Below are 19704 nucleotides of genomic sequence, written 5' to 3' on the forward strand. Positions count from 1 at the left end.
AATGGCCCCCTAGGTGCAGAATCCCAGCATATTTCTTTGTTCAGCAGATTTCCCTGAGGATTGTCATTAACTGATTCTAAGAAGTTAGCTGAATTATGTTAGAATTTATTACTTTTATCTAAAGTGAGCCTTTCATAAACGTATGAGTTGGGCATGTGATAAAACAGAATTTGAACTTCATCAAGCTAACAAGGACAGGCGGTATAGCCATTGCGGATAAGTGTTTGTTTGTGAAGCAGAATGTTGTCTGACCCTTGACTTCATTGTTCAAAGTGATTTTGTGGAAGGAGGAGACTTCTAGCCCTCAACTTCTTCTAAATACTGGATGTTACCAAAAAGAATCTAATTTCTATAATGTGCTTAAGTCAGTTGACAACAATCATTAGAGTGTTGAACAGTTGGGAGTTTTCACCCTTTGCTTAGATCCCTGAGGCTCTGTGGATTACAGCTACATCAACATGGTGATGGCACTATTTTTTTCTTTATAATTTTGTCTAGATAGGGATGAGAGGATATGTAGGAGTTATAAAGACCTATGACTAATTTCCAGGATGTGTATTGGACAAGTTCTCAATAGGTTCATTTTCTCTAGCCATTCTCCCTTGCCTAAAGTAATACAATCAGAGCAGTAAATACATAATCATCTGTATACTCAGAGGAAGTCTAGTTTTTATTTTAACTTTTTTTAGAATTCTTGTCCCAAATATTACCCTTCACTTACATATCTTGTACTTTTCAATTCACAATGCTTATTCTTAAAAAAATAATATTTTGTTGCAAACACATTTTAGGTATGCCTGACCCTATGAGTTTTTAGTAGATAATGTTTGTCACTGAAAAGGTTTGAGGTGGGTGATGGTTATCTACTCTGCACAACCTTTTGGAATAAATAATAAAGGCAAGTATCTGGGAATATTTGAGATCTTGCTTCCCAGCTATGTCATCAGTTTGGCTCAAATAAATTCATAAAAATTCTCTACAAATATAATATGGATGTTTCTTACATTGACATTTATTGGCATTGCGGCAGGGTTTTGAAGAAGCCTACCCAGGACCACCTTGTGGCTTGGACCTGGGTCTAGGTACCAGCATGGGTCCATTGTGTCCCATTGGCTCCCCACTTCAAATTGGATAAACTTGGAAAAGACAACAAATAAAGACACTCTCCAACCTCATTGTTAGGGACCTTATCAGACATCTAACCATGAAAGGATAACTTGCCTTCACCTACAAGGAACATCAAAAGTTCTTCTCGGATGAGAAGTTATTGACATGAGAGGTAGACAGGTATCTCAAGATACTAACAAGGCCTGTATACCTATAGATTGATGTTGAACTGAGAAACCATTTTGTTTAATTGTCTTTACCTGTCTGCTAATGATATTAGTCATAATAATAGTTGTACTTGTTCTTTGGATTTTTCTATGTAGCTTAACTACTTATGATTACTGAACATGTATAAGATAACTGTTAATACTCTTTTTATGGCTTATGCAAAACACAGAAAAATAAGACAGCAGAACTCAGATCATGACCATTCAAAGGACAGAAATGATGTAGAGTGTTTTTCAAATGAAGGTCATTTGACCTGACTGCCTCCATCTACCTGCTTTTTCCTTTCTGGGAAAATTTGGCCTCAACTCACATTCCATGGTTACAATATTGCCCCATCCTCAAAGGTCAATAAGAGAATGTTGGTACTGAGACTTGCTAGGAATGAGACTTCCTGGTGCTGTGAGACCACACCATGCAACCAAGAGGATGGTCATCGATGCATTCTTCGGATTCATTTATGATGAAAAGGGCCTCTATGGAAAGTAACTTCACAGGATGATCTGATCATTGACTCCTAACTGGGTAGGTCATGTTGAATAGTCACACCTCAGGCCTATAACCTTCTCAGTAAAAGGTTGTCTTTGCCGTAAGCAAGCCCAAGCCCTGCCTATTGTTTCTGGGTATCTACTGTATTCTCCAGCCATCCAGTTTTGCATTGAAACCATTCTTGCCAAAGTCACCAACTGCTTTAATTACCAATTTGAGTGGGTGATTTTTAGACTTTTTGAGTTAATTTGGTATATCCTATGTTTTCAAAAGTCATTCTTTCATCTGAATTTCCACATTTATTGGCATAAGATATCTCACAGTGTCCTCCTATTATCTTTTGAACTCTAAAGTAATTCCAAATTAACTGTTGATCTCTACCTATGTCACTTTGAACACTTTTTTAGGAGCTTTTAAGCCCCTTAAAATTTGCATTTTAATATTCACCATGATACTTTCCTGTTGATTCTCTGCAGCATTTCAACACTATTACTTTACAACTTTAGTTAGCCATTAAAGGTTTCCAGTACTTTACAAAATACAAAATAAATTGCAGAAGAAAAAGGTACATTGGAGAACGCAAAGAGTTCAGGATAGCACATCAGAGTACTCATTGCCTAACAGTCTGGTTCAAACAAATAACCGCCTCTGAACACAAATACTCACGGAGATAGCAAAAGCTCTCTTTGACTTTCCTCTCACGTCCAACATGCCAAGGTCATAGAGATCCACTGCTTTTTCTTCTTATCTTCTTGTTTTTCTATTACTCTGTTGTGAACTAGAGCAGGTCTGCAGTGGCACTAACCTCTTCTTTCTTCAGCTCCCACTGCCTTGTCCCTGAACCCCTTTGTGGGCTGGCTCCATGCCCTCCCCCAAACTTCTGAGAAGGTTACCCAGGAAAGAAGGCTACCCTTGTGAAAGCTTTCCTCCATTAATGGTACTTCAGCCCCCTGGGAAGAGGCACATCTTCCCTCTCTGAATTAACTGTCTAAACCAGTGGTCGGCAAACTCATTAACAATAATAACCTGTCTGACATCCATGATGATCTGCCCACTTGCAAACAGACCCATGTCAAGAGTTGTGTAAAGCTGTGAGGGGAAGCAAAGGGCCTTCTCTGCAGAGCTAAGTGGTGTGGGAATACATTCCTGTCTCTTTTTCACTAATGTGTGTGTGTGTGTGTGTGTGTGTGTGTAAGATCATATGTGTGGCAGATTTAGATCTGCCTCCTTTACAACAAAACTCCTCAAAAGAATTGTGTATTCTTTCTGCCTCTGCTTATTCTCCAGCCATCTAGTGTTGCATTGAAACCATTCTTGCCAAAGTCACCAACTGCTTCTAATTACCAATTTGAGTTGGTGATTTTTAGACTTTGAGTTAGTTTGGTATGTCCTATGTTTTCAAAAGTCATCTCTTTCATCTAAATTTTCACATTTATTGGTGTAAAATATTTCACAGTGTCCTATTATCTTTTAAACTCTAAAGCAATTCCAAATTAACTGTTGATCTCTATCACTTTGAACACTTTTTTAGGAGCTTTTAAGCCCCTTAAAATTTGCATTTTAATATTCACCATGATATTTTCCTGTTGATTCTTTGCAGCATTTTCAACACTATTACTTTACAACTTTAGTTAGCCATTAAAGGTTTCCAGTACATTACAAAATACAAAATAAATTTCAGAAGAAAAAGGTACATTGGAGAAAGCAAAGAGTTCAGGATAGCATGTCAGAGTACTCATTGCCTAACAGTCTGGTTCAAACAAATAACCGCCTCTGAACACAAATACTCATGGAGATAGCAAAAGCTCTCTTTGACTTTCCACTCACGTCCCAACGTGCCAAGGTCATAGAGATCCACTGCTTTTTCTTCTTATCTTCTTGTTTTTCTATTACTCTGTTGTGAACTAGAGCAGGTCTAACCTCTTCTTTCTTCAGCTCCCACTGCCCTGCCCCTGAACCCCTTTGTGGGCTGGCTCCATGCCCACCCCCAAACTTCTGAGAAGGTTACCCAGGAAAGAAGGCTACCCTTGTGAAAGTGTTTCCTCCATTAATGGTACTTCAGCCACCTGGAAAGAGGCACATCTTCCCTCTCTGAATTAACTGTCTAAACCAGTGGTCGGCAAACTCATTAATCAACAGAGCCAAATATCAACAGTACAATGATTGAAATTTCTTTTGAGAGCCAAATTTTTTAAACTTAAACTATATAGGTAGATACATTGTTATTAACTTAATTAGGGTACTCCTGAGGCTTAGGAAGAGCCACACTCAAGGGGCCAAAGAGCTGCATGTGGCTCGCGAGCCGCAGTTTGCCAACCACAGGTAAACCAACCTTGATTTAAGGGGTAGACAATAATAACCTGTTTGACATCCGTGATGATCTGCCCACTTGCGAACAAAAACGGACCCATGTCAAGAGTTGTGTAAAGCTGTGAGGGGAAGCAAAGGCCTTCTCTACAGAGCTAAGTGGTGTGGGAAGATATTCCTGTCTCTTTTTCACTAATCTGTGTGTATGTGTGTGTGTGTGTATAGTATTTAGTGTATTTTTATTATTGCAAAAGTAGTACATAATGACCATACTCTTTGGGAAACAAACAAAGATACAAAGTTGAATAGAAAAAAAATCCATAGTTCCACATCCAGAGAAAATATAGGTTAATTATGAACAGATAAAGAAATTGTGACATATAAATCACAATTATATATATGGAATATTACTCAGCAATAAAAAAGAATAAAATATTCCATTTAATACAACATGGATGGACCTAGAGGGTATTATGCTAAGTAAAATAAGTCAGATCGAGAAAGACAAATTGTGTGATGTCACTTGTATGTGAAATCTAAAACAAAATAAAACAAATAAACAAACAAAATAAAACAAAAACAAACAGAACAAACTGATGGTTGCTGAGGGGAGGGCGGCAGGGAAATGGTTAAAAAAGGTGATGGGGCAAAGATTAAAAATGGCGGCAGAGTAGAAGGATGCTGCACGGACATGCTCCCAGGAACAAGCTGGAGTTACAACTGAAATACAGAAAGGCTTCCTGAATAATCAATGGAAAACTCACAGGAGAGAACCCTGATACCCAAGGACTGAAGATGAGACCGCATAGAGACTGGTAGGAGGGGCGGAGGCAGGAAAGGGCTGGCCGGGCACCCACAGATGGCAAGTGAAGTCCCAGAAAGATAGCTCAGCTGTGTGTGTGTGTGGGGGGGGGGGGGGGCGTGCCACTGAGAACTCTGGGATCTAATCCTGAAGCTGGGCTCCCCAGCAGAGAGCACCAAACTGAGGAGGGTACCCACATAACATCTAGCTGTGAAAAGCAGTGGGGTGCTATCTTCCAGGGAGTGGCAGCTGAAAGTTCAGGCACCCTCTTAAAGGACCAATGCACAAAATTCCCTGTGGAACCACCCACCTTGTGCTCCGGCAGAGGGAGGGTGAAGGGGACTGGAGCTGTGAGAGCAGAAGCCAAGACTGGGGACTTGGGGGATAGAACTCAGAAGGCAGACACCCCAAGTTTCCTGGGCTGAGTCATTTCCTCACACAGCAGAGGACACCTTTCCCACATAGACATCTGGCTTGCCTGGGGGGAAGACAGTCAACACAGCCTATTGGAAAACATCTTGCCCCACCCTGTTGAAAAACTCTCACCACACCTGAGGATGATTGCCTGGGAGCAATTCAAGTCAGAATCCCATTAGTCTGTAGACAGAGGCTTTCTCTGGAGGCTTTGAGTCTTTGCCTGATCCAATTAGTCAGAAAAAGCCTTTAACACTGTCCTGCACTAGAGATTGAGAGGTATAGAGCATCTACCTAAAACGTAGTTACAAACCCAAACAGACAACTAAAATGAGGAAACAAAGAAATAACCCCCAAATGAAAGAACTAGCAAATTCTCCAGAAGAAGAGATAAATGAAGTAGAGATAAGAAATTTATCTGACACAGAGTTCAGAGTAATGATGTTAAAAATCCTCAACAGTATGAAAAAAGATATAGTAACTATGAAAAAAGAACAGTCTGAGATAAAGAATGACATAACACAAATGAAGAACACATTGGAAGGAATATACAGCAGATGAGGGGAAGCTGAGGATCAAATCAGTGAATTAGAAGACAGAGTTGAGAATATCACTCAATTAGAGAACCAAAAAGAAAAAACAATTAAAAAACAGGAGGACAGCTTAAGGGTGCTGTGGGACAATGTGAAATGTAACAATATTAGAATAGTAGGTGTGCCAGAAGAGGCAGAAAGGGAGAAAGGAATAGAGAAGGTGTTTGAAGAAATAATGGTAGAAAACTTCTCTAACGTGGTAAAGGAAAAAGTCACACAAGTTCAGGAGGCACAGAGAACCCCAAACAAGATGAACCCAAACAGACCCACACCCAGACACATCATAATTAAAATGCCAAAAATTAAAGACAAAGAGAAAAGGCAGCAAGAGAAATTAAAACTGTTACCTACAAAGGAGTTCCCATAAGGCTGACACCTGATTTCTCATCAGAAACTCTACAGACCAGAAGGGAATGGCATGAAGTACTCAAGGTAATGGAAAGCAAGGATCTGAGACCAAGATTACTATATCCAGCAAGGCTATCATTCAAAATAGACAGTCAAATACAGAGCTTCCCAGACAAAAAAAAAAAAATGCTAAAGGAGTTCATCACAACCAAGCCGGCATTACAAGAAATGCTAAAGGGATTGCTGAGAAGAAGAAACAGAGAGAGAAACCTAGCCATATAGAATTAAAATGGCTACAAATAAGTACTTTTCAATAATAACCTTGAAAGTAAATGGATTAAATCAGGGGTCCTCAAACTATGGCCCGCGCCGCCGAACACATTTATCCGGCCCGCCAGGTTTTTTTGCCGCCGCTGCCTGTCCTGCTTCGCAGCCGACTCATCCCAGGCCCGCAGTGCGCATGTGTGGAATGTTTGAGGGACAGTGAACTGGCCCCCTGTTTAAAAAGTTTGAGGACCTCTGGATTAAATGCTCCAATCAAAAGGTGTAGGGTAGCTGAATGGATACAAAAATATGACCCAACTATATGCTGTCTACAAGAGACCCACCTCAAAACAAAAGACACACACAGGATGAAAGTGAAGGATGGAAAAAAAATTCCATGCAAATGGAAAAGAAAAAAAAAAAGCTGGAGTAGCAATACTCATATCCGACAAAATAGACTTCAAGTGCATCATGCTAAGTGAAATAAGCAAGTCGGAGAAAAATAAATATCATATGATCTGACTCATTTGTGGAATATAATGAACAACATAAACTGATGAACAAAAATAGAGCCAGAGGGAAAAATATTCTAGAATATAATAGAAGTAATCCTGCTATTTGCAGATTTTTCATATTTCCTACAACTTTTGTGATATCATACTGTGTTAGTACAGTTTTGGTAATATTATTATACTTAAAATTCTTTTATTCTTGAAATATTAATGTTTATCTTGAAATAAAAATGTAAAATCAATAAAAAAATTTTTTTAAAGAAAGAAGGAAAGGTGAAGGGGAAAAGAAAAAAAAGTTTAGGTATAGAATTTCAGTTTGTGTTAGAATTAGGGTTTGGTACAGGTTTAGGTGTAGGATTGGTGTTAAAGTTAGTGTTTAAGATTAGGATTTATAGTTAGAGTTAGAGTTAGGTTTAGTGTTGGAGTTATTAAAAAAGAAGAGGAAAACCCAATTTTTCAAAATGGGCAAAAATTTGAAGAAAAATGTTATCCAAAATATTCTTACATATGGACATTCAGAAAATTTAGAATCAACATATTTATTTTTTCTTTATTGTTGAAAGTATTACATATGTCCCCTTTTGCCCCCATTGACCCCTTGTAGACCGACCCCCACCCAGGCCTCACCATCCTATTGTCTGTGTCCATGGGTTATGCATATATGCCTACAAGTTCTTTGGTTGATCTCTTTCCATCCACATACCCTCCCCTGCCTTCTGAGATTTGGCAGCTGTTTCCATACGTGTATGTGTCTGGATGATGTAAACAAAGGAGGCCAAAAGCAATATCTCTTTCAGATGTTGTCTGAGTCCTTGGTACTTCAGTTGCCACTTGCTGAGCTTTCTGAAATTCTTTTCCATACAAATCATATAACATCAGCCCCAACCATCTTATTCAGACCTTATCTAGTAACTGCTCGTTTTATAGCTTTCAATTGCTTTAGGGGAAATTGCTTTTTGGAGACAGGAAAGGAGTGTTATGATATTTAGACTCAGATTAAATTACCTAAGTTTGAATGAGAATCCTGCAATAGACAGTTTACAACCTGATAAAAAAATATATATCCATATAATTCTCTTACACAGAAAATAACCTGATCTCTCACTATTGTTGAGAGTCCCCACAAATAAGAAGGGTGTTTGGATTGTGGGAAGCCAAAGTGTCAGTTACCCATTGTGAACAGTGATGATGAAACACAGATCATAGCTTTTGCTTTTGTACAATAAATATTGTCTGACTTAACATGGTATTAAAAAGACATACCGGATGTGCTGGCTGGATCATCAGTGTTTTATTTTCATGATTTACTAGAGGCCCCGTGCACAAAATTCGCAGTCTGGGAAAGTAAATGAGTGGGACTATGTCAAACTAAAAATCTTCTGCACAGCAAAAGAGCCTAGCAACAAAGCAAAATGGCAACAAACCAATGGGAGAAGATATTTGCCAATAACACCTCCGACAAGGGGTTAACATTCAAAAAATATAAAAACATATACAACTCAACAACAACAAAAGCAAACAATCCAATTATACAAATGGGCCGAAGACCTGAATGAACACATCTCCCAAGAAGACATATCAAAGACTAATAGATATATAAGAAGATGCTCAACTTCACTAGCTATTAGGGAAATAAAAATCAAAACCACAATGGGATGTCACCTCAGATGGCCTTTTAATTGTACATTTGTAAAAAGATCCTGTTCGCCAATTAAAACTGATATATTTGGGTCATTTTTTTTCCAGTTTTCAAAGTTTTCCAGTGTGTACTTTGTGGAGAAACAAGTTTATCAAGATACTCCACCACTCACAAAAGAAAAAAAACACGGTAAAAGATTTTGTGTTAAGTGGCTTGAGGAACACTGCATGACATACGCTGCTCTAGAAGACTCACTGTGCAAATAAGCCATGAAAGACTGAGGTAGCTGTGCTTAGTAGTTAAATGCCCCCCTGACAGATCTGTGTTCAAATCCTAGCTTAGCCACTACTCACTAGTTACATCATGACTTAACTTTTCTAATTCTAAATTTCTTATATGTATGTAAAATTGATTATCACTTATCTCATAAGTATAATGCAAGAATTAAATGATCAAATGCACAAAAAGCGCTTAGCAGTGCCAGGCATGTGACAATCTGCAATAAACCATGACAAGTAAATACATAAAAATACGTGCCTTGGGTTGCAGGGGAGGGGCAGAGGATTGTGTAATTTTCTTGCAACAGAACCCTTTTGCCTTTTACCTAAGACTCAGAGAAAAACCGTGAGTTGCATTTTACAAAATGTTGAAACAGTGACTTCGAACCATGCTTACTCATTGACAAATGGGAAGTATTAAGTAAGAATTTGAACTGGGTAAACATTAAGCAAGAAAACCTCTGATAGACCTGGTGGGGTAACTCAATTGGTTAGGGCCGTGGTCGGCAAACTGCGGCTCGCGAGCCACATGCGGCTCTTTGGCCCCTTGAGTGTGGCTCTCCCTAAGCCTTAGGAGACCCTAATTAAGTTAATAACAATGTACCTACCTATTTAGTTTAAGTTTAAAAAATTTGGCTCTCAAAAGAAATTTCAATCGTTGTACTGTTGATATTTGGCTCTGTTGACTAACCGTTTGGCTCTGTTTGGCCTAACTGTTAGGGCATTGTCCCCATATGGATTTCATCCCTGGTCAGGGCATATACACACAAGAATCAACCAACAAATGCCAAAATAAGTGGGACAACAAATAGATGTCTCTCTTTCTCTGCCTTCTTCTCTCTCTCTATCTCTCCCAAATCAATAATAATAAAACACATAACCTCAGGCAAATATCCCTAATGACAATCCAGAAATCTCTGCCTTAAAAAAATGCAGTCATTATTTTAATTCTAAAAAATTAGCATCTTCTTGGCTCATATTTTCCAAATCAACATCAATTTTCCACCATGGCTACATGATATTCTGGCCAAAATATTCTTGACATTTTTTACATTTACTTAACAATGTGCTATGTGCTGACTTTAACAACTGCAATCCGGCTGCATCTCAGGTCTGGGTGGCCCTACTTTTACAGCATCCCTGCACTCTTGAGAGGATCCCAGAGGGCACCTGGGGGTTAGGGGGAGAGACTCTGCTGTCAGGAGGAAGGGCTTGGCCCAGGATGCAGCCTCAGGGGGAGCAGTAGCCAGAGCCAAAAGCAGCCAGACCAAGGGGCATGTGCTTTGTTTCATAGGGACAGCAGGCTTCAGCCAGAATATTTTTACAGAATGAAGACAATAATACATCCAAAAGAACAACTGGAGTTTCTCAGAAAAGGAGACTCAGTAGATATTGTATTCATTTGCAAGAGCAGCCATACAGAACCACACTCTGGGGGGCTCACACAATGGAAATGGATTTCTCACAGTTCTGGAGGCTGGAAGTCCCACATTAAAGTGTTGGCAGGCGTGGTTTCCCCTGAGGCCTTCCTCTTGGCTTGCAGATGTGTCCTCACAAGGTGTTTTCTCTCTGTGTACCCAGCCCTGGTATCCTTTTCTTTTCTTATAAGGACATCAGTCCTACTGCCTTAGAGCCTTGTCCTTACAACCTCATTTAACATCAACCAACTCCTGAAAGGTCTGTCTCCAAAAACAGACCCATTCTAAGGTACAGGAATTTGGGTTTCAACATATGATTTTGAAGGGAACACAATTCAGTCCATAACAGGAATTACTATACAGCAAACACTTTTTGACATACTTCCATAAATGCGATTTCCTAAATAATATCTATTACCAGTGACAGAGTTGCATCTACGAATACTTACTTCTGTGGTGTACTGCATGATTTTCCTCTCTGTACTCCTAGGAAAATGCCCCAAAGTCTATCTGAGTGATATTCAGATCTTTCTACGTGGAGGAAGAGCCAACTTGAAACCTGGAAATCAGGTTACGGTTTTACCTGTCTAGCTCAGTGATGGCGAACCTATGACACGTGTGTCAGAGGTGACACGCGAACTCATTTTTTTGGTTGATTTTTCTATGTTAAATGGAATTTAAATATATAAAATAAATATCAAAAATATAAGTCTTTGTTTTTCTATGGTTGGCAAATATCAAAAAAATTCTATATGTGACACGGCACCAGAGTTAAGTTAGGGTTTTTCAAAATGCTGACACGCTGCGCTCAAAAGGTTCGCCATCACTGGTTCTAGCTGGATAATCTTAGGAAAGTTATCTCATCTCCTTAGGGCAAGGCAGATTTAAACTTGAGGACACAGTTTTTCCTTAAACCTTCCTTACTTAGAAGGCGTGGAAGATCATTGGGGCCTCACTGTTCTCATGTAGTTCTTTGTCACCATATCTCACATCCATGGCAGATGAAGTAGCAAACACATTGCTATGGGAAGAGTCTAGGTTTATGACATAAAAAAAGATAAACAAGTTAATAGAAATATGGAACTTTTACAACAGAAACTCTCTGGTTTCAACAGAGGCAAAAAGAAATACAAAACATTTATTACTTTTTTTATTGGCACAGATGGTGTGGGTTTTTATTCCTACTATTCCTAGCAAAATGTTTCTTTAAAAAAGAGTGTTTCTCCAAAGTTATTTTTCTTGGATGAATCACCTTGCAGATTATCTGTGTTTTGATGCCCTTCACATGAGCAGGTAGATTGAAAGCACAAATGTTTAGACCTAAATAAATAAAGTTTTATACCATATTCATGACTTGAAATAGGAAAGAATTTCCTAAACAAGACATAAAAAGCACAAATCATAAAGGAGTAGATTAATAAAATTGACTCTATTAAAATTAAGAATATCTGCTTATAAAAACACATCGTTAAGAGAGTGCAAAGAAAATCACAAACATACAACATATATAAATAACAAAGAACACATTAGAATACTAGTATATGAAGATTTTCCTTGAGTCAATGAGAATAAAACAATCCAATAGAAAAAGAACATTAAGAAAATTTGAAAGTACCATACAGAAGATGGAACCCTAAATGAACAACGGATCAAGAGAGAAGAAAGTGCAAATTAAAACCATAGTACTTTCCCATTGTACACTGTGCGAGTGGTAAAAACCCCTACAATACCACATGTTGGTGAGTAAGGATTTGGTAGAAATTGTTTCACTGCACGTGGGATTACCAGTGGGTGTTAGCATTTGGAAACTTCCCCTGTAAACTGAAATGAATGTAACCTACAACCCACGTAAGTGGGTATGTACACTAGGGGACACGTATAAGAATGTTCATGGCAGCATAACTATGCAAAAAATGAGAAAACACCCAAAAGTCTTTAACAGTTGAGTGGATACATTGTGGAATAGTTGTACAATGGAATATTAAAAAGCAATGACCATTTTAGCAAACTATAGCTTCTTATATCAACATGAATGAACCCTAAAAATAATAAGGTTGAGTGAAAGGAGAAAGTCACAAAAGAATATTTACTGTATGGTTCCCTGTACATAGAATTCGGGTGTAAAACTATTTTTTAAAAAAGCAAAAATCTAAAGATCATAAAAGACAAGATAGCTATGAAAGAGCACTGGGAGTGTCCAAGTTACTGGAAGAGGTGGTAGACCTTGTTCTAGATCAAGGTCTTGTGATAGTTAAGGTTATTTTTGATAACTTGGTTTATAATTTCATGGCTTATAGTTTTATGATTATTGCTTATGTGCCCTGCTTAAGGCAACTGGCTTCCGCTGAGCCCTGTACTGGTAAGTACCAGGCACTGTGCTAACTCAGTTTACACGCATTGTTTTATTTCACCTCCACACAACTTGTGACATAAATGTGCTATTCCCACTTTACAAATGAGAAAACTGCAGCCTAAAGAAGTCCCTGAGAAAAAACCACAGAGCCCAGAATCACATCCAGGCCCTCGTGATTTGAAACCTTTGGCCTTCTTTCACAAACAGACCAGATTGCCTTCCAAACGTTGGAAGCTCAAAAGGTCGCTAACCCAGAATGATCCGGGTACCCGGCTACACCAATAGTGTGATGTCAAGCAGACTGTTTAGTTCTGAACTTTGAAACTCAATGCTGGCTTCTTCACTGGCTAACAAAACACAGATGGACTGTTGGGGATGTAGATATTGGATATGATTCAAGGGCAATCGACCTGACTATTCCCATAACCGAAGCCTTCTTTAAGAAATAAACTAAATCTAAAGTTGCTGGAATTTTTTTAAATCTTAAAAATGTTAGCATCTTATAAATAAATGCGACATACATGTGAGTGCTATTCCCACTTCACAGATGAAAAAACTGAGCCTAAAGAAGTTCCTAAGACTTTTAGTTAAATTCCCTTTGGAGAATGAAGACATTTGCATTGTCAATGTGTAGACATCATATTCCAGGCGCTTCCCTTCCCATCTCCCCTCTCCCGCCTCTGCATCATTCCTTGCTGAGTGATTTTGGTGAGCAAAAGCAACTGATCCCTGTGCAGAGCAGTAGAGAAGGCTTGTCAGAGTGGGGTCCAGGTCCAGGAAAAGAAAATTCAAGAAACCTACTGGGAATTAATGAAACAACTTCCAGCTTCCACAACCCAAAGGAAAAGAAGCAGTGGTCCAATTCAGTCAAAGGACAAGCAAAACAACTTTGTTGGAGCTTCTAATGAGTACAGCTTGTCAGACCAATTAACCTTAGTTCCAACTAGACATTGTAACCTCCATTAGTTAGATAATGGAGAGGCAAACAGATCGTGTTCCTTTATTTCCTGACCAATTACACAGCCAAATTTTTCCTCTGAGTTCAAGAGAAATGATCTAAAAGCTTTTAAGGTACCAGTCAACAAGGTGTCATGATACAACGACTGTATAAAAATCCTGATTTTCTCACATTTCTTTGTGGGGAAAATATCCTTTAGCCCAGGATACTGGTGTGTGTTTTTTTTAACTTTATTTTTACTGTTGACACTGTAACAGATGTCCCCATTTTCTGCCCCTTTGCCCACTTCCACCCAGTGCCGCTCCCCCCCCCTTCCTCTGGTCATCACCAAACGTTATCTGTGGCTATGGGTTATGCATATATGTTCTTTGGCTAATCCCTTCACCTTCTTTCATCCAGTCCTTTCTTCTTCATCCCCTCTGAAATTTGTCAATCTGTTCCATGTATCTATCCCTCTGTTTCTATTTTGTTAATTAGATTCCACATATAAGTGAGATCATATAGTATTTGTCTTTCTCTGACTGCCTTAATTTACTTAGCATAATAATCTCCAGGTTCATCCATGCTGTCACAAAGGGTAAGATTTCCTTCTTTTTTATGGATGAGTAATATTCCACTGTGTAAATGTACCACTCATCTACTGATGGACACTTGGGCTGTTTCCAGATCTTGGCTATCCTATCTAATAAAGACAGAATATGCAAATTTACCGACACTTCACGACAAAGATGGCAGTACCCACAGCCAATAAGGAGGGAATATGCAAATTAACATGACAAAGATGGCGGTGGCCAGCCCTGGAGCGAAGGTGGGAGGTGGCACCTGGCCTGGAGCGAAGGCGGGAGGCAGCAGCCAGAGGGAAGGCCCAGGTCCTGGGTGCCAGAGGGAAACCAGTGGCAGCCAGGGGAAGGAAGGCCTATTCTTGCTTGAATCTTCATGCATCAGGCATCTAGTCCTATATAATAAAACCCTAGGTGGTGTCATGCCCTCGCATGACATCATCACAAGATGGCTGCCACAAGATGTCCTGCAGGGGAAGGCAGTTGTGGGCAATCAGGCTGGCAGGGGAGGGCAGTTGGGGGCAATCAGGCCAGCAGAGGAGGGAAGGTGGAGGTAATCAGGCTGGCAGGGGAGCAGTTAGGCATCAATCAAGCTGGCAGGGGAGCGGTTAGGGGACTATCAGGCTGGCAGGCAGAAGCGGTTAGGGGCAATTAGGCAGGTGAGTGGTTAGGAGCCAGCAGTGTTGGATTGTGAGAGGGATGTCCCAGATTGGAGAGGGTGCAGGCTGGGCTGAGGGACACCCCCACCCATGCACAAATTTCATGCACTGGGCCTCTAGTCTATATATATAAAAACCTAAGTGACCGTTATGACCGGTTGATCGAATGACCTGTTGACTGGTCACTATGATGCGCACTGACCACCAGGGGCAGACGCTCAATGCAGGAGCTGCCCCCTGATTGGCCAGTGCACTCCCACAGCCAACCTCCCATGGCTCCTCCCCTCGGCCGGCCAGCCCAGGTCAGCCCCGATCAGGATTGGGCAAGATGGCCCTAATCAGCCCCAATCACCGGCCAGGCTGAGGAACCCCACCCATGCATGAATTCATGCACCGGGCCTCTAGTTGTAAATAATGCTGCTATAAACATAGGGGTGCATATATTCTTTCTGATTGGTGCTTGGGGATTCTTAGGATAAGTTCCCAGAAGTGGAATTGCTGAGTGAAAAAGCAGTTCCATTTTTAATTTTCTGAGGAAATTCTATACTGTTTTCCACAGTGGCTGCACCAGTCTGCATTCCCACCAACAACACATGAGAACTCCCTTCTCTCTACATCCCACTAGCCCTTGTTTGCTGACTTATTGATGATAGCCATTCTGGCAGGTGTGAGGTGGATGATGTTTCGGAGACAAGTGGAAATTGTGTAGCTGTAGTTTAGAGTAGAAAGGAAAAGCAAATCTAGTATTTGGAGTGGAATTTTCCCTTTTAGATAATAATCCCTTTAAAATCAAGGAGGAAGTCATTGTGGATGGGACTCTCTACAATGGACTTTGTATTTTTGCTTCCGTGGCTTTGTGAGTGGAACAGAACTTACATTTTGTTTACTTTCTTAGTTAGTATTTATTTTTTAGTTAAAATTCTACCTGTGAGGGAGCATGGATAAGGTAGTTCTGCACAGGAAGACAAAGTGTTCTTTCCTAAAGAAAGGAGCAAGGTCGAAAAACCCACTGAAACATAGGAGGAGCATTGGTGAATTTGACAAATTTTATAAAGATTTCATAAGTGCCAGCTTAATACTGAGATAAACTCAGAAGGTATCTGCCCTCAAGCATCCCACAGCCTGTGTGGCAGGTGCTCAAGACTTAATCCTGATAGCACAGGAAAGGGGCAGGGGCTAACGTACTGAGAAGCCAGGCTAGACCCAGACTTCCCACACTGATAGGGATATCACCAGCTTAACAATGAGCTTTCTGACCTAGGGTGCTTCCCCAGATTTGTCTGGGACGCTGATCAGTAGTGGTATCCGGGACCTGGGTAGGCTGAACTGTTATAGGGGTAAGTTATGGGAACTCCTCACCTTCTCCAGTACCATTCCCATTTCTGACTGAAACATTTCAGGCCTGCTTTTCAGTGCTGGTGTCTGCCAATGAGGCACTGCCTCTTCCAGGAAGCCCTCCAGGCATCCACTTATGCTCATTTCCTTCCTACACCAATGCCATTTCGTGGAACTCCTGCCAGTCTCTCTCTCTCTCCCCTATCCTTCTTTTCCAAACATGTACTGCTTACTGAGTTTCAGGAACTCATAGCACTAGGAATAAAAAACAATAGGACCAGTATCAGCCTAGTTATGGAGTAGTCCTGTGGGGAATTCCAACCTATAATAAAAATGCAATAAAATATCACAGTTTCCCTGAAAACAAAGGACAAAAGGTACAAAGGGTAAGAGGAAGGAGGTATTTATGGGGAAAATGATAGAACAGTTTTTTCCTATGAAGTTACACTTGAATTGCTTTCTTCCTCCTCCCATTAAGTAAATTTCTGGTCCTTGTTTATATCATTTTCTCAGGGTTAAATTTTCTGAACCCAACAGCGTTCTGGACTAAAGGTCTAATGGCAAAGGCTTGGAGGAAGGAGAGGAAAATTCACTCTCATCTCATTTGCCTCCTCACTTCTACTCCAAATGCCACATAGTTAGAACCCCACTTTACAGAAGACAAATCTGGATCAGAGATGTTGACTGGCCTGCCCAAGAGCTCACAACTCAGAAGATCTCTTTCTGAGATGCATGACCAAACTTGTTTATCATGCATGATAAACATGACCATGCTTAACACAGGGCCACTTGATGTCTTCCTACTCTCATAGTCCGTGGCTCCTCTGCTGTATGAGAAACCATCTCTTGGATGGTGAGAGAAGGGGGCTGCAGACAGTGCAGCAGGGGCATGGCTAAGTTCAACTTTCCCACAGGAGTGCCAGAAAGGGGTCCAGGCTGGGCCTGCACCTGCTGGGTGGAGAAGGCCCAGCTCAGAACTACTTCCTCAGAAAGTCTGATAGCTGCATTTTCACTGCTTTTGCTTCTGTTTTTATTTCTAAAAATGCATATTGCTGTTTAACACATTTCTTTAAAATTAGTGAGAAGGAGCCACTTCTGGATTCATAGTGCCTCTTGCTCCCGAATGCCCCCTCCTTTCTGAGCTCACCTCAACTTCTGCTCGATTCACAGCAGCCCCAAGAGCTGGTATGGAGGTTGTGCCAGCCTCCGCCCCATCTCCATCACACCCCACCCAAACATTACAAGGAAGCAAATCTTATTGAAAATACCGTGTCTGATATGCAAATGCACCCACCAGATGACTGCTCTAGCTATCCCCTCTAATGCTATTTTCATCAAAGGTCACACAAACCAATTTCCTGCTGAAAGCCTATTCTCACCTCTACCTTCAATACTACAACTTTGTCACCCTGGAGGCTTTTCTTCATATATGAGATATCGGTTGGTGGTGTCTTCAGGTGTTTGTAGTTATTAATGGCACCCTCTATTACTACTAAGAGCAACTCCACTTGGGAGATGCACTATTGGGCCACCCTATGCATCGAGTACATGCTGTGGGCCAGCTCTGTGATAGATCCCAAGGCTACGATGCATAATACAAGATTCCTCCTTTGTAGGAGCTCACAAACACAGGAACCTTATACATCGTTTGTACAGGAACATATGAGCAAGTATTATCTTAGATGGCTCACCCCAATCTTCCTTTTTCTTCTTGGTGCCCTCAGTTCTAGTTAAGGAGTGTCATGGGGGCATTTTCTCAGCCCCTTGGCTGCCAAGTCCTTCTCCCTCAGTGTCCCATGAGAAACTATATGCCCCCTTAGAGCCCTTTGTGGATACATATTACCTTACAGTGTCTTATGGGGACATTCCTATGCGGCCCTTCCCTGTCCTACATGGACCTCGATGCCCATCCAGTACTTACGTAGATGTCCTTATGTGTTCCATGAATGTCCCTTGTGAACAATTTCACGTGCCTCTCCAGTGTCCAATGGACCAGTGTGTTCCTTTTGTCTCATGCATTTGCTAATATATACCCACCCATGCCCCATGCAGATATTCCATTGGCCCTTCTAGTGTTGCCTGTGGACCTATATACCCCTTCAGTAATGCAAACTCTATCCAATTTGAAGGCTGAAGGCCCTGCAGGGTTACAGAGTAGCAAAAGGCCTCTGGGTGCATATGTGTGCAGAGAAAATGTCATGAATGTTTAAAAAGAACTCCTCTTATTTAAAAAAGATTCTGTCTCAGAGCCACTTGATAAATTGTTTAAAAATAAAAAAAATGAGATTCATAGGCTTTGTTCTAGACCTACTGAATCTGAAGTGAGCCCAGGAATTTTCATTTTAAACAAGCCATGGAACTGATGAGGAAAATTAGACATTTTTTGCGGGGGAGGGGAGGTTAGCAGCCTGACTAATGTGCAGTATCCCTAATGCACATTTCTGTTAGCCTATAATCAAGTCACTGCCCTTCCTTAATTATCTGGTCTTGCACGACCTATTTACCTAAATACTCTCATTTTACAGAGGCCATAACGATGAACAATACACAACCCCCAAAGGGGGTTATCAGCACTGGCACCAGGCCAGGCCTTTAGGTGTGGTCTCACGGCCCCCATTCTAACACACAGGGCTTTTTGCAAAGCCCGCGAAAGGTCCGGAAGTCTGATCCATATTTGGGGGACAAAGAAACCAAAGGGTATAAAGAGGTTAGGAGTTCCCCACTTTATGAACAGCTCACTTCTTACCAGAGAAGCTGAAAATATCAGGTACTCACCTTCTCATTCTCCGTTAAAGTTAAGGGTGGGTTATGATCTAGGCTTTCCAAGCAGGTGCATCAACCACATAAATCAGAATCTAACCATGAATCATGAATTGTTGTGAAGTGGAAACAGGCAGAGCATTTCCATTCTGTGGGTTTTGACTAGTTAATCACTATGGTCAGTTTCCAGAAACAGTGGTGTCACTGGTTGTAGTAATAGCATCCAACATCTCATATAGATGATGTCTGTGCTTTATGTAGCCTACTAGAGGCCCAGTGCATGAATTTGTGCATGGGTGAGGTCCCTCACCCTGGTCGGCAATCGAGGCCTATCGAGGGGAGGGACTGCGGGAGGTTGGCTGGCTGGGGGAAGGGGCCATGGGAAGTTGGCCAGCTGAGGGGGGGTGCTGTGGGAGGTTAGCCAGCGGGGGGGGTGGGAGGGAGGTCACGGGAAGTTGGATGGCTGGCAGGGGCAGGGGCAGGGACCATGGGAGGTTGGGCGGCTGGCCCCCCCATCGGGGTCAATCGGAGGAGCCAGCCGGGCTTGGGGGGAGCGAAGGGAGGGACAGTGGGAGGTTGGCTGGTGTGGGGGAGGGACCGCAGGAGGTTGGCCGAGGGGGTGAGGCCACAGGAGGTTGGCTGGCTGGACCCCCATTGGGACTGATTGGGGGCCAGCCAGTGGG

The sequence above is a fragment of the Myotis lucifugus genome, unplaced genomic scaffold, assembly GCF_000147115.1.
Source record: "Myotis lucifugus unplaced genomic scaffold, Myoluc2.0 scaffold_53, whole genome shotgun sequence".
NCBI lineage: Eukaryota > Metazoa > Chordata > Mammalia > Chiroptera > Vespertilionidae > Myotis > Myotis lucifugus.